The sequence below is a fragment of the Schistocerca gregaria genome, chromosome 2, assembly GCF_023897955.1.
Source record: "Schistocerca gregaria isolate iqSchGreg1 chromosome 2, iqSchGreg1.2, whole genome shotgun sequence".
In the NCBI taxonomy this organism is placed as follows: domain Eukaryota; kingdom Metazoa; phylum Arthropoda; class Insecta; order Orthoptera; family Acrididae; genus Schistocerca; species Schistocerca gregaria.
Window position 1 is genome coordinate 968,276,025 of NC_064921.1, and position 12,962 is coordinate 968,288,986.

Genomic DNA, 12,962 nt, shown 5'->3' on the forward strand with positions numbered 1-12,962 from the left:
CCATCCGCCCACTACGTGGCGTTGTGTGACAGCACGCACTTTTCGACAGTACTCTGTGTCCATAGCTGTTTTCATAGCTAGGCTGCTTCCAGCACAAGGCATCCACCATACGAAAGTGGCTGTTCCGCGATTTTGATTACCTGACCCTTAGACATCATTTCATGTACGAATACTGGCACGAATTCTCGCTACATTCCAAGTTGCTCCCTCCACTTTCAGCCTACTTGGTTGTTTCATTAGCCACGCAAACACTTCCTGAGGACGCTACATGCAATAAATCGCAGCTTATCGGTTTAATGTCAAGATGCTGCTCAATTTAAGTCTGCTAGAGGCACCCGGTTCCATGGTGTAATGGTTAGCACTCTGGACTTTCAATCCAGCGATCCGAGTTAGAGTCTCGGTGGAACCTGACTCTGTTTTGCGATCGTTTCTAGAAATGTGTACGAGCTGGTAGTTGGAATTGTATAACCAGAATTTTAGCTAGGATCATGTAATGCAAATTGTTAATAGCAGTCCACACGTGAATGGGGAACGCTCCAAATGCTTATGCTTTTGCTACTAGGATTAATGACGGTACGTAAGGGGTTCAACTGCGAGAAGACGACCTCAGCTGCTTGCCCCAGCATCTCTCCGTCTTGGGTGCTGCATGCGCGTGAATTTAACAAACGTGCATGCGATGTACTAGTTCCTGGGAAACGAATCGAATCGTTGTACGTGTCAGTATTTAGGTATAGATATAAGTAATCGAAGACGGCTTAATCCTGCTTCGTAGATTGCTTTTCACAAGACGCACTTGCCAATATCATTGGCCGGTGGCCCGAAACGCAGTTTGCTCTGTTGCATGGCTTACTTTCAGAGACTCGCTAGTTTATCGTATTGCTTGGTTGTCGCGAAAGTGAAAGGTAGGGCCTGTGCGGGATTTGAACCCGGGACCTCCTGCACCCAAAGCAGGAATAATACCCCTAGACCAACAGGCCGCACAAGGAAGCAGGTGTGCACCCCGCCACCTACTGAAATCTTGCCGCACTTGCTAGTTGCAGCATCCAATATGGACCATATTCTCAAAGAGGTTTCTTAATCCGACACCTACAACATGAGCTGTGCTGAGGACCAGTGTATGTGATGGCTGAAAGAGCTGCTTGAGTTGTGTGACAGCATGTCGATCGTGTGAAGTGCAAATGTTATCGTGTCACGCACCATCCGCCCACTACGTGGCGTTGTGTGACAGCACGCACTTTTCGACAGTACTCTGTGTCCATAGCTGTTTTCATAGCTAGGCTGCTTCCAGCAGAAGGCATCCACCATACGAAAGTGGCTGTTCCGCGATTTTGATTACCTGACCCTTAGACATCATTTCATGTACGAATACTGGCACGAATTCTCGCTACATTCCAAGTTGCTCCCTCCACTTTCAGCCTACTTGGTTGCTTCATTAGCCACGCAAACACTTCCTGAGGACGCTACATGCAATAAATCGCAGCTTATCGGTTTAATGTCAAGATGCTGCTCAATTTAAGTCTGCTAGAGGCACCCGGTTCCATGGTGCAATGGTTAGCTCTCTGGACTTTGAATCCAGCGATCCGAGTTCGAGTCTCGGTGGAACCTGACACTGTTTTGCGATCGTTTCTAGAAATGTGTACGAGCTGGTAGTTGGAATTGTATAACCAGAATGTTAGTTAGGATCATGTAATGCAAATTGTTAATAGCAGTCCACACGTGAATGGGGAACGCTCCAAATGCTTATGCTTTTGCTACTAGGATTAATAACGGCACGTAAGGGGTTCAACTGCGAGAATACGACCTCAGCTGCTTGCCCCAGCATCTCTCCGTCTTGGGTGCTGCATGCGCGTGAATTTAACAAACGTGCATGCGATGTACTAGTTCCTGGGAAACGAATCGAAACGTTGTACATGTCAGTCTTTAGGTATAGATATAAGTAATCGAAGACGGCTTGATCCTGCTTCGTAGATTGCTTTTCACAAGACGCACTTGCCAATATCATTGGCCGGTGGCCCGACACACAGTTTGCCCTGTTGCATGGCTTACTTTCAGAGACTCGCTAGTTTATCGTAGTGCTTGGCTGTCGCGAAAGTGAAATGTAGTGCCTGTCCGGGATTTGAAACCGGGACCTCCTGCACCCAAAGCAGGAATCATACCCCTAGACCAACAGGCCGCACATGGTAGCAGGTGTGCACCCCGCCACCTACTGAGATCTTGCCGCACTTGCTTGTTGCAGCATCCAATATGTACCATATTCTCAAAGACGTTTCTTAATCCGACACCTACAACATGAGCTGTGCTGAGGACCAGTGTATGTGATGGCTGAAAGAGCTGCTTGAGTTGTGTGACAGTATGTCGATCGTGTGAAGTGCAAATGTTATCGTGTCACGCACCATCCGCCCACTACGTGGCGTTGTGTGACAGCACGCACTTTTCGACAGTACTCTGTGTCCATAGCTGTTTTCATAGCTAGGCTGCTTCCAGCACAAGGCATCCACCATACGAAAGTGGCTGTTCCGCGATTTTGATTACCTGACCCTTAGACATCATTTCATGTACGAATACTGGCACGAATTCTCGCTACATTCCAAGTTGCTCCCTCCACTTTCAGCCTACTTGGTTGCTTCATTAGCCACGCAAACACTTCCTGAGGACGCTACATGCAATAAATCGCAGCTTATCGGTTTAATGTCAAGATGCTGCTCAATTTAAGTCTGCTAGAGGCACCCGGTTCCATGGTGTAATGGTTAGCACTCTGGACTTTCAATCCAGCGATCCGAGTTCGAGTCTCGGTGGAACCTGTCTCTGTTTTGCGATCGTTTCTAGAAATGTGTACGAGCTGGTAGTTGGAATTGTATATCCAGAATTTTAGCTAGGATCATGTAATGCAAATTGTTAATAGCAGTCCACACGTGAATGGGGAACGCTAGAAATGCTTATGCTTTTGCTACTAGGATTAATAACGGCACGTAAGGGGTTCAACTGCGAGAATACGACCTCAGCTCCTTGCCCCAGCCTCTCACCGTCTTGGGTGCTGCATGCGCGTGAATTTAACAAACGTGCATGCGATGTACTAGTTCCTGGGAAACGAATCGAAACCTTGTACGTGTCAGTCTTTAGGTATAGATATAAGTAATCGAAGACGGCTTGATCCTGCTTCGTAGATTGCTTTTCACAAGACGCACTTGCCAATATCATTGGCCGGTGGCCCGACACACAGTTTGCCCTGTTGCATGGCTTACTTTCAGAGACTCGCTAGTTTATCGTAGTGCTTGGCTGTCGCGAAAGTGAAAAGTAGTGCCTGTCCGGGATTTGAAACCGGGACCTCCTGCACCCAAAGCAGGAATCATACCCCTAGACCAACAGGCCGCACAAGGTAGCAGGTGTGCACCCCGCCACCTACTGAGATCTTGCCGCACTTGCTAGTTGCAGCATCCAATATGGACCATATTCTCAAAGAGGTTTCTTAATCCGACACCTACAACATGAGCTGTGCTGAGGACCAGTGTATGTGATGGCTGAAAGAGCTGCTTGAGTTGTGTGACAGTATGTCGATCGTGTGAAGTGCAAATGTTATCGTGTCACGCACCATCCGCCCACTACGTGGCGTTGTGTGACAGCACGCACTTTTCGACAGTACACTGTGTCCATAGCTGTTTTCATAGCTAGGCTGCTTCCAGCACAAGGCATCCACCATACGAAAGTGGCTGTTCCGCGATTTTGATTACCTGACCCTTAGACATCATTTCATGTACGAATACTGGCACGAATTCTCGCTACACTCCAAGTTGCTCCCTCCACTTTCAGCCTACTTGGTTGCTTCATTAGCCACGCAAACACTTCCTGAGGACGCTACATGCAATAAATCGCAGCTTAGCGGTTTAATGTCAAGATGCTACTCAATTTAAGTCTGCTAGAGGCACCCGGTTCCATGGTGTAATGGTTAGCACTCTGGACTTTGAATCCAGCGATCCGAGTTAGAGTCTCGGTGGAACCTGACTCTGTTTTGCGATCGTTTCTAGAAATGTGTACGAGCTGGTAGTTGGAATTGTATAACCAGAATTTTAGCTAGGATCATGTAATGCAAATTGTTAATAGCAGTCCACACGTGAATGGGGAACGCTCCAAATGCTTATGCTTTTGCTACTAGGATTAATAACGGCACGTAAGCGGTTCAACTGCGAGAAGACGACCTCAGCTGCTTGCCCCAGCATGTCTCCGTCTTGGGTGCTGCATGCGCGTGAATTTAACAAACGTGCATGCGATGTACTAGTTCCTGGGAAACGAATCGAATAGTTGTACGTGTCAGTCTTTAGGTATAGATATAAGTAATCGAAGACGGCTTAATGCTGCTTCGTAGATTGCTTTTCACAAGACGCACTTGCCAATATCATTGGCCGGTGGCCCGAAACGCAGTTTGCTCTGTTGCATGGCTTACTTTCAGAGACTCGCTAGTTTATCGTATTGCTTGGTTGTCGCGAAAGTGAAAGGTAGGGCCTGTGCGGGATTTGAACCCGGGACCTCCTGCACCCAAAGCAGGAATAATACCCCTAGACCAACAGGCCGCACAAGGAAGCAGGTGTGCACCCCGCCACCTACTGAAATCTTGCCGCACTTGCTAGTTGCAGCATCCAATCTGGACCATATTCTCAAAGAGGTTTCTTAATCCGACACCTACAACATGAGCTGTGCTGAGGACCAGTGTATGTGATGGCTGAAAGAGCTGCTTGAGTTGTGTGACAGTATGTCGATCGTGTGAAGTGCAAATGTTATCGTGTCACGCACCATCCGCCCACTACGTGGCGTTGTGTGACAGCAAGCACTTTTCGACAGTACTCTGTGTCCATAGCTGTTTTCATAGCTAGGCTGCTTCCAGCAGAAGGCATCCACCATACGAAAGTGGCTGTTCCGCGATTTTGATTACCTGACCCTTACACATCATTTCATGTACGAATACTGGCACGAATTCTCGCTACATTCCAAGTTGCTCCCTCCACTTTCAGCCTACTTGGTTGCTTCATTAGCCACGCAAACACTTCCTGAGGACGCTACATGCAATAAATCGCAGCTTATCGGTTTAATGTCAAGATGCTGCTCAATTTAAGTCTGCTAGAGGCACCCGGTTCCATGGTGCAATGGTTAGCTCTCTGGACTTTGAATCCAGCGATCCGAGTTCGAGTCTCGGTGGAACCTGACTCTGTTTTGCGATCGTTTCTAGAAATGTGTACGAGCTGGTAGTTGGAATTGTATAACCAGAATGTTAGTTAGGATCATGTAATGCAAATTGTTAATAGCAGTCCACACGTGAATGGGGAACGCTCCAAATGCTTATGCTTTTGCTACTAGGATTAATAACGGCACGTAAGGGGTTCAACTGCGAGAATACGACCTCAGCTGCTTGCCCCAGCATCTCTCTGTCTTGGGTGCTGCATGCGCGTGAATTTAACAAACGTGCATGCGATGTACTAGTTCCTGGGAAACGAATCGAATAGTTGTACGTGTCAGTCTTTAGGTATAGATATAAGTAATCGAAGACGGCTTAATGCTGCTTCGTAGATTGCTTTTCACAAGACGCACTTGCTAATATCATTGGCCGGTGGCCCGACACACAGTTTGCCCTGTTGCATGGCTTACTTTCAGAGACTCGCTAGTTTATCGTAGTGCTTGGCTGTCGCGAAAGTGAAAAGTAGTGCCTGTCCGGGATTTGAAACCGGGACCTCCTGCACCTAAAGCAGGAATCATACCCCTAGACCAACAGGCCGCACATGGTAGCAGGTGTGCACCCCGCCACCTACTGAGATCTTGCCGCACTTGCTAGTTGCAGCATCCAATATGGACCATATTCTCAAAGACGTTTCTTAATCCGACACCTACAACATGAGCTGTGCTGAGGACCAGTGTATGTGATGGCTGAAAGAGCTGCTTGAGTTGTGTGACAGTATGTCGATCGTGTGAAGTGCAAATGTTATCGTGTCACGCACCATCCGCCCACTACGTGGCGTTGTGTGACAGCACGCACTTTTCGACAGTACTCTGTGTCCATAGCTGTTTTCATAGCTAGGCTGCTTCCAGCACAAGGCATCCACCATACGAAAGTGGCTGTTCCGCGATTTTGATTACCTGACCCTTAGACATCATTTCATGTACGAATACTGGCACGAATTCTCGCTACATTCCAAGTTGTTCCCTCCACTTTCAGCCTACTTGGTTGCTTCATTAGCCACGCAAACACTTCCTGAGGACGCTACATGCAATAAATCGCAGCTTATCGGTTTAATGTCAAGATGCTGCTCAATTTAAGTCTGCTAGAGGCACCCGGTTCCATGGTGTAATGGTTAGCACTCTGGACTTTGAATCCAGCGATCCGAGTTCGAGTCTCGGTGGAACCTGACACTGTTTTGCGATCGTTTCTAGAAATGTGTACGAGCTGGTAGTTGGAATTGTATAACCAGAATTTTAGCTAGGATCATGTAATGCAAATTGTTAATAGCAGTCCACACGTGAATGGGGAACGCTCCAAATGCTTATGCTTTTGCTACTAGGATTAATAACGGCACGTAAGCGGTTCAACTGCGAGAAGACGACCTCAGCTGCTTGCCCCAGCATGTCTCCGTCTTGGGTGCTGCATGCGCGTGAATTTAACAAACGTGCATGCGATGTACTAGTTCCTGGGAAACGAATCGAATAGTTGTACGTGTCAGTCTTTAGGTATAGATATAAGTAATCGAAGACGGCTTAATGCTGCTTCGTAGATTGCTTTTCACAAGACGCACTTGCCAATATCATTGGCCGGTGGCCCGAAACGCAGTTTGCTCTGTTGCATGGCTTACTTTCAGAGACTCGCTAGTTTATCGTATTGCTTGGTTGTCGCGAAAGTGAAAGGTAGGGCCTGTGCGGGATTTGAACCCGGGACCTCCTGCACCCAAAGCAGGAATAATACCCCTAGACCAACAGGCCGCACAAGGAAGCAGGTGTGCACCCCGCCACCTACTGAAATCTTGCCGCACTTGCTAGTTGTAGCATCCAATCTGGACCATATTCTCAAAGAGGTTTCTTAATCCGACACCTACAACATGAGCTGTGCTGAGGACCAGTGTATGTGATGGCTGAAAGAGCTGCTTGAGTTGTGTGACAGTATGTCAGTCGTGTGAAGTGCAAATGTTATCGTGTCACGCACCATCCGCCCACTACGTGGCGTTGTGTGACAGCACGCACTTTTCGACAGTACTCTGTGTCCATAGCTGTTTTCATAGCTAGGCTGCTTCCAGCACAAGGCATCCACCATACGAAAGTGGCTGTTCCGCGATTTTGATTACCTGACCCTTACACATCATTTCATGTACGAATACTGGCACGAATTCTCGCTACATTCCAAGTTGCTCCCTCCACTTTCAGCCTACTTGGTTGCTTCATTAGCCACGCAAACACTTCCTGAGGACGCTACATGCAATAAATCGCAGCTTATCGGTTTAATGTCAAGATGCTGCTCAATTTAAGTCTGCTAGAGGCACCCGGTTCCATGGTGTAATGGTTAGCTCTCTGGACTTTGAATCCAGCGATCCGAGTTCGAGTCTCGGTGGAACCTGACTCTGTTTTGCGATCGTTTCTAGAAATGTGTACGAGCTGGTAGTTGGAATTGTATAACCAGAATGTTAGTTAGGATCATGTAATGCAAATTGTTAATAGCAGTCCACACGTGAATGGGGAACGATCCAAATGCTTATGCTTTTGCTACTAGGATTAATAACGGCACGTAAGGGGTTCAACTGCGAGAATACGACCTCAGCTCCTTGCCCCAGCCTCTCACCGTCTTGGGTGCTGCATGCGCGTGAATTTAACAAACGTGCATGCGATGTACTAGTTCCTGGGAAACGAATCGAAACGTTGTACATGTCAGTCTTTAGGTATAGATATAAGTAATCGAAGACGGCTTGATCCTGCTTCGTAGATTGCTTTTCACAAGACGCACTTGCCAATATCTTTGGCCGGTGGCCCGACACACAGTTTGCCCTGTTGCATGGCTTACTTTCAGAGACTCGCTAGTTTATCGTAGTGCTTGGCTGTCGCGAAAGTGAAAAGTAGTGCCTGTCCGGGATTTGAAACCGGGACCTCCTGCACCCAAAGCAGGAATCATACCCCTAGACCAACAGGCCGCACATGGTAGCAGGTGTGCACCCCGCCACCTACTGAGATCTTGCCGCACTTGCTAGTTGCAGCATCCAATATGGACCATATTCTCAAAGAGGTTTCTTAATCCGACACCTACAACATGAGCTGTGCCGAGGACCAGTGTATGTGATGGCTGAAAGAGCTGCTTGAGTTGTGTGACAGTATGTCGATCGTGTGAAGTGCAAATGTTATCGTGTCACGCACCATCCGCCCACTACGTGGCGTTGTGTGACAGCACGCACTTTTCGACAGTACTCTGTGTCCATAGCTGTTTTCATAGCTAGGCTGCTTCCAGCAGAAGGCATCCACCATACGAAAGTGGCTGTTCCGCGATTTTGATTACCTGACCCTTAGACATCATTTCATGTACGAATACTGGCACGAATTCTCGCTACATTCCAAGTTGCTCCCTCCACTTTCAGCCTACTTGGTTGCTTCATTAGCCACGCAAACACTTCCTGAGGACGCTACATGCAATAAATCGCAGCTTATCGGTTTAATGTCAAGATGCTGCTCAATTTAAGTCTGCTAGAGGCACCCGGTTCCATGGTGCAATGGTTAGCTCTCTGGACTTTGAATCCAGCGATCCGAGTTCGAGTCTCGGTGGAACCTGACACTGTTTTGCGATCGTTTCTAGAAATGTGTACGAGCTGGTAGTTGGAATTGTATAACCAGAATGTTAGTTAGGATCATGTAATGCAAATTGTTAATAGCAGTCCACACGTGAATGGGGAACGCTCCAAATGCTTATGCTTTTGCTACTAGGATTAATAACGGCACGTAAGGGGTTTAACTGCGAGAATACGACCTCAGCTGCTTGCCCCAGCATCTCTCCTTCTTGGGTGCTGCATGCGCGTGAATTTAACAAACGTGCATGCGATGTACTAGTTCCTGGGAAACGAATCGAAACGTTGTACATGTCAGTCTTTAGGTATAGATATAAGTAATCGAAGACGGCTTGATCCTGCTTCGTAGATTGCTTTTCACAAGACGCACTTGCCAATATCATTGGCCGGTGGCCCGACACACAGTTTGCCCTGTTGCATGGCTTACTTTCAGAGACTCGCTAGTTTATCGTAGTGCTTGGCTGTCGCGAAAGTGAAAAGTAGTGCCTGTCCGGGATTTGAAACCGGGACCTCCTGCACCCAAAGCAGGAATCATACCCCTAGACCAACAGGCCGCACATGGTAGCAGGTGTGCACCCCGCCACCTACTGAGATCTTGCCGCACTTGCTAGTTGCAGCATCCAATATGTACCATATTCTCAAAGACGTTTCTTAATCCGACACCTACAACATGAGCTGTGCTGAGGACCAGTGTATGTGATGGCTGAAAGAGCTGCTTGAGTTGTGTGACAGTATGTCGATCGTGTGAAGTGCAAATGTTATCGTGTCACGCACCATCCGCCCACTACGTGGCGTTGTGTGACAGCACGCACTTTTCGACAGTACTCTGTGTCCATAGCTGTTTTCATAGCTAGGCTGCTTCCAGCACAGGCATCCACCATACGAAAGTGGCTGTTCCGCGATTTTGATTACCTGACCCTTAAACATCATTTCATGTACGAATACTGGCACGAATTCTCGCTACATTCCAAGTTGCTCCCTCCACTTTCAGCCTACTTGGTTGCTTCATTAGCCACGCAAACACTTCCTGAGGACGCTACATGCAATAAATCGCAGCTTAGCGGTTTAATGTCAAGATGCTGCTCAATTTAAGTCCGCTAGAGGCACGCGGTTCCATGGTGTAATGGTTAGCACTCTGGACTTTGAATCCAGCGATCCGAGTTAGAGTCTCGGTGGAACCTGACTCTGTTTTGCGATCGTTTCTAGAAATGTGTACGAGCTGGTAGTTGGAATTGTATAACCAGAATTTTAGCTAGGATCATGTAATGCAAATTGTTAATAGCAGTCCACACGTGAATGGGGAACGCTCCAAATGATAATGCTTTTGCTACTAGGATTAATAACGGCACGTAAGCGGTTCAACTGCGAGAAGACGACCTCAGCTGCTTGCCCCAGCATCTCTCCGTCTTGGGTGCTGCATGCGCGTGAATTTAACAAACGTGCATGCGATGTACTAGTTCCTGGGAAACGAATCGAATAGTTGTACGTGTCAGTCTTTAGGTATAGATATAAGTAATCGAAGACGGCTTAATGCTGCTTCGTAGATTGCTTTCCACAAGACGCACTTGCCAATATCATTGGCCGGTGGCCCGACACGCAGTTTGCCCTGTTGCATGGCTTACTTTCAGAGACTCGCTAGTTTATCGTAGTGCTTGGTTGCCGCGAAAGTGAAAAGTAGGGCCTGTGCGGGATTTGATCCCGGGACCTCCTGAACGCAAAACAGGAATCATACGCCTAGACCAACAGGCCGCACAAGGAAGAAGGTGTGCACCCCGCCACCTACTAAGATCTTGCAGCACTTGCTAGTTGCAGCATCCAATATGGACCATATTCTCAAAGACGTTTCTTAATCCGACACCTACAACATGAGCTGTGCTGAGGACCAGTGTATGTGATGGCTGAAAGAGCTGCTTGAGTTGTGTGACAGTATGTCGATCGTGTGAAGTGCAAATGTTATCGTGTCACGCACCATCCGCCCACTACGTGGCGTTGTGTGACAGCACGCACTTTTCGACAGTACTCTGTGTCCATAGCTGTTTTCATAGCTAGGCTGCTTCCAGCACAAGGCATCCACCATACGAAAGTGGCTGTTCCGCGATTTTGATTACCTGACCCTTAGACATCATTTCATGTACGAATACTGGCACGAATTCTCGCTACATTCCAAGTTGTTCCCTCCACTTTCAGCCTACTTGGTTGCTTCATTAGCCACGCAAACACTTCCTGAGGACGCTACATGCAATAAATCGCAGCTTATCGGTTTAATGTCAAGATGCTGCTCAATTTAAGTCTGCTAGAGGCACCCGGTTCCATGGTGTAATGGTTAGCACTCTGGACTTTGAATCCAGCGATCCGAGTTCGAGTCTCGGTGGAACCTGACACTGTTTTGCGATCGTTTCTAGAAATGTGTACGAGCTGGTAGTTGGAATTGTATAACCAGAATTTTAGCTAGGATCATGTAATGCAAATTGTTAATAGCAGTCCACACGTGAATGGGGAACGCTCCAAATGCTTATGCTTTTGCTACTAGGATTAATAACGGCACGTAAGCGGTTCAACTGCGAGAAGACGACCTCAGCTGCTTGCCCCAGCATGTCTCCGTCTTGGGTGCTGCATGCGCGTGAATTTAACAAACGTGCATGCGATGTACTAGTTCCTGGGAAACGAATCGAATAGTTGTACGTGTCAGTCTTTAGGTATAGATATAAGTAATCGAAGACGGCTTAATGCTGCTTCGTAGATTGCTTTTCACAAGACGCACTTGCCAATATCATTGGCCGGTGGCCCGAAACGCAGTTTGCTCTGTTGCATGGCTTACTTTCAGAGACTCGCTAGTTTATCGTATTGCTTGGTTGTCGCGAAAGTGAAAGGTAGGGCCTGTGCGGGATTTGAACCCGGGACCTCCTGCACCCAAAGCAGGAATAATACCCCTAGACCAACAGGCCGCACAAGGAAGCAGGTGTGCACCCCGCCACCTACTGAAATCTTGCCGCACTTGCTAGTTGTAGCATCCAATCTGGACCATATTCTCAAAGAGGTTTCTTAATCCGACACCTACAACATGAGCTGTGCCGAGGACCAGTGTATGTGATGGCTGAAAGAGCTGCTTGAGTTGTGTGACAGTATGTCGATCGTGTGAAGTGCAAATGTTATCGTGTCACGCACCATCCGCCCACTACGTGGCGTTGTGTGACAGCACGCACTTTTCGACAGTACTCTGTGTCCATAGCTGTTTTCATAGCTAGGCTGCTTCCAGCAGAAGGCATCCACCATACGAAAGTGGCTGTTCCGCGATTTTGATTACCTGACCCTTAGACATCATTTCATGTACGAATACTGGCACGAATTCTCGCTACATTCCAAGTTGCTCCCTCCACTTTCAGCCTACTTGGTTGCTTCATTAGCCACGCAAGCACTTCCTGAGGACGCTACATGCAATAAATCGCAGCTTATCGGTTTAATGTCAAGATGCTGCTCAATTTAAGTCTGCTAGAGGCACCCGGTTCCATGGTGCAATGGTTAGCTCTCTGGACTTTGAATCCAGCGATCCGAGTTCGAGTCTCGGTGGAACCTGACACTGTTTTGCGATCGTTTCTAGAAATGTGTACGAGCTGGTAGTTGGAATTGTATAACCAGAATGTTAGTTAGGATCATGTAATGCAAATTGTTAATAGCAGTCCACACGTGAATGGGGAACGCTCCAAATGCTTATGCTTTTGCTACTAGGATTAATAACGGCACGTAAGGGGTTCAACTGCGAGAATACGACCTCAGCTGCTTGCCCCAGCATCTCTCCGTCTTGGGTGCTGCATGCGCGTGAATTTAACAAACGTGCATGCGATGTACTAGTTCCTGGGAAACGAATCGAAACGTTGTACATGTCAGTCTTTAGGTATAGATATAAGTAATCGAAGACGGCTTGATCCTGCTTCGTAGATTGCTTTTCACAAGACGCACTTGCCAATATCATTGGCCGGTGGCCCGACACACAGTTTGCCCTGTTGCATGGCTTACTTTCAGAGACTCGCTAGTTTATCGTAGTGCTTGGCTGTCGCGAAAGTGAAAAGTAGTGCCTGTCCGGGATTTGAAACCGGGACCTCCTGCACCCAAAGCAGGAATCATACCCCTAGACCAACAGGCCGCACATGGTAGCAGGTGTGCACCCCG

General features: G+C 47.7%; 21 non-coding genes across 21 annotated transcripts; 11 read left to right on the forward strand and 10 right to left on the reverse strand.

Annotated features, from left to right (window-relative positions):
• Nucleotides 1–337: 337 nt before the first annotated feature.
• On the forward strand, nt 338–409 carry Trnae-uuc (transfer RNA glutamic acid (anticodon UUC)). The gene has a single exon. It is a non-coding gene; the product is annotated as a tRNA-Glu (tRNA).
• Nucleotides 410–905: 496 nt separating this feature from the next.
• Trnap-ugg (transfer RNA proline (anticodon UGG)) lies at nt 906–977 on the reverse strand. The gene has a single exon. It is a non-coding gene; the product is annotated as a tRNA-Pro (tRNA).
• A 556-nt stretch (nt 978–1,533) lies between these two features.
• Trnaq-uug (transfer RNA glutamine (anticodon UUG)) lies at nt 1,534–1,605 on the forward strand. Its single transcript has one exon. It is a non-coding gene; the product is annotated as a tRNA-Gln (tRNA).
• Nucleotides 1,606–2,100: 495 nt separating this feature from the next.
• On the reverse strand, nt 2,101–2,173 carry Trnap-ugg (transfer RNA proline (anticodon UGG)). Its single transcript has one exon. It is a non-coding gene; the product is annotated as a tRNA-Pro (tRNA).
• A 556-nt stretch (nt 2,174–2,729) lies between these two features.
• Nucleotides 2,730–2,801, forward strand: Trnae-uuc (transfer RNA glutamic acid (anticodon UUC)). The gene has a single exon. It is a non-coding gene; the product is annotated as a tRNA-Glu (tRNA).
• Nucleotides 2,802–3,296: 495 nt separating this feature from the next.
• On the reverse strand, nt 3,297–3,369 carry Trnap-ugg (transfer RNA proline (anticodon UGG)). The gene has a single exon. It is a non-coding gene; the product is annotated as a tRNA-Pro (tRNA).
• Nucleotides 3,370–3,925: 556 nt separating this feature from the next.
• Trnaq-uug (transfer RNA glutamine (anticodon UUG)) lies at nt 3,926–3,997 on the forward strand. The gene has a single exon. It is a non-coding gene; the product is annotated as a tRNA-Gln (tRNA).
• Nucleotides 3,998–4,493: 496 nt separating this feature from the next.
• Trnap-ugg (transfer RNA proline (anticodon UGG)) lies at nt 4,494–4,565 on the reverse strand. Its single transcript has one exon. It is a non-coding gene; the product is annotated as a tRNA-Pro (tRNA).
• Nucleotides 4,566–5,121: 556 nt separating this feature from the next.
• Nucleotides 5,122–5,193, forward strand: Trnaq-uug (transfer RNA glutamine (anticodon UUG)). Its single transcript has one exon. It is a non-coding gene; the product is annotated as a tRNA-Gln (tRNA).
• A 495-nt stretch (nt 5,194–5,688) lies between these two features.
• On the reverse strand, nt 5,689–5,761 carry Trnal-uag (transfer RNA leucine (anticodon UAG)). The gene has a single exon. It is a non-coding gene; the product is annotated as a tRNA-Leu (tRNA).
• Nucleotides 5,762–6,317: 556 nt separating this feature from the next.
• Trnaq-uug (transfer RNA glutamine (anticodon UUG)) lies at nt 6,318–6,389 on the forward strand. Its single transcript has one exon. It is a non-coding gene; the product is annotated as a tRNA-Gln (tRNA).
• Nucleotides 6,390–6,885: 496 nt separating this feature from the next.
• Trnap-ugg (transfer RNA proline (anticodon UGG)) lies at nt 6,886–6,957 on the reverse strand. The gene has a single exon. It is a non-coding gene; the product is annotated as a tRNA-Pro (tRNA).
• Nucleotides 6,958–7,513: 556 nt separating this feature from the next.
• Trnaq-uug (transfer RNA glutamine (anticodon UUG)) lies at nt 7,514–7,585 on the forward strand. The gene has a single exon. It is a non-coding gene; the product is annotated as a tRNA-Gln (tRNA).
• Nucleotides 7,586–8,080: 495 nt separating this feature from the next.
• On the reverse strand, nt 8,081–8,153 carry Trnap-ugg (transfer RNA proline (anticodon UGG)). The gene has a single exon. It is a non-coding gene; the product is annotated as a tRNA-Pro (tRNA).
• Nucleotides 8,154–8,709: 556 nt separating this feature from the next.
• Nucleotides 8,710–8,781, forward strand: Trnaq-uug (transfer RNA glutamine (anticodon UUG)). The gene has a single exon. It is a non-coding gene; the product is annotated as a tRNA-Gln (tRNA).
• A 495-nt stretch (nt 8,782–9,276) lies between these two features.
• Nucleotides 9,277–9,349, reverse strand: Trnap-ugg (transfer RNA proline (anticodon UGG)). The gene has a single exon. It is a non-coding gene; the product is annotated as a tRNA-Pro (tRNA).
• Nucleotides 9,350–9,904: 555 nt separating this feature from the next.
• Trnaq-uug (transfer RNA glutamine (anticodon UUG)) lies at nt 9,905–9,976 on the forward strand. The gene has a single exon. It is a non-coding gene; the product is annotated as a tRNA-Gln (tRNA).
• A 1,124-nt stretch (nt 9,977–11,100) lies between these two features.
• Nucleotides 11,101–11,172, forward strand: Trnaq-uug (transfer RNA glutamine (anticodon UUG)). The gene has a single exon. It is a non-coding gene; the product is annotated as a tRNA-Gln (tRNA).
• A 496-nt stretch (nt 11,173–11,668) lies between these two features.
• Nucleotides 11,669–11,740, reverse strand: Trnap-ugg (transfer RNA proline (anticodon UGG)). The gene has a single exon. It is a non-coding gene; the product is annotated as a tRNA-Pro (tRNA).
• A 556-nt stretch (nt 11,741–12,296) lies between these two features.
• Nucleotides 12,297–12,368, forward strand: Trnaq-uug (transfer RNA glutamine (anticodon UUG)). Its single transcript has one exon. It is a non-coding gene; the product is annotated as a tRNA-Gln (tRNA).
• Nucleotides 12,369–12,863: 495 nt separating this feature from the next.
• On the reverse strand, nt 12,864–12,936 carry Trnap-ugg (transfer RNA proline (anticodon UGG)). Its single transcript has one exon. It is a non-coding gene; the product is annotated as a tRNA-Pro (tRNA).
• Nucleotides 12,937–12,962: the final 26 nt, after the last annotated feature.